Source organism: Dermacentor silvarum, chromosome 8 (assembly GCF_013339745.2).
Source record: "Dermacentor silvarum isolate Dsil-2018 chromosome 8, BIME_Dsil_1.4, whole genome shotgun sequence".
NCBI lineage: Eukaryota > Metazoa > Arthropoda > Arachnida > Ixodida > Ixodidae > Dermacentor > Dermacentor silvarum.
This window is the reverse complement of record NC_051161.1, coordinates 120,031,972-120,032,730: the sequence shown is the minus strand read 5'-3', so window position 1 is coordinate 120,032,730 and position 759 is coordinate 120,031,972.

The window sequence follows — 759 nt, the reverse complement described above, 5'->3', positions numbered from 1 at the left end:
CTTTTCCACTGCTGCTGCTACTGTTGTTGTCTCACGCCGCTTCGGGGTGTGGTTGAGAACGTGTATAATGTACATGGTAGGGACGCGGGAGAGGTGCATATAAGCCCTTTCTCGCAAGAACTTCGTGGGCGTGGCTAAAATGCTCTCTGGAGATCTCTGGTCTTTGTCACACCTTACTGGAACTCCCTGCTCCTAGACATAGTATCCTCTGGACCGCTGTAATTACGCGTTAGTCCCCCGCAAAAGCACTGCAGAAGCTGCAGCGCTTACTTTTGTACTGAAGCGTGAAATCGTAGTAGGGATATAGCGTGATAGAAACAGGCGACAGAGAATGCGTAAAACCAACGCTCTGACGAAACGGGTGAGCAATGACCACCACAATCGTGGGAGAAAGGAAAGGCACCGTAAAAAATCATGCTTCCTTTGGGGTCTCTTCGATAAAAGAAACGCTACTACCAGACAGGGCAACATTTGCGCACAAACTGTAAAAATTTCAATGTTTCTACTATTTATACTATACCACGTTTCTACTATTCCTGAAAAATAAACACGCTGCCAGTTTGTACATGCGAACAACTGACGCAGGGTACGTAGAGGGAAAGCCGCACTAAAGCATCGCAGTGTCAAGACGAGAACACGCAAGCGGATGTCCAGTAGATCACCGCTTCAGCCACGATGCGATGCGCCCGTGTGAAGAAATGACAGTGCTAAAATTGTCGCGGGCCGCTCAAAATGGCGCACAACAACGCCTCGAGCCAA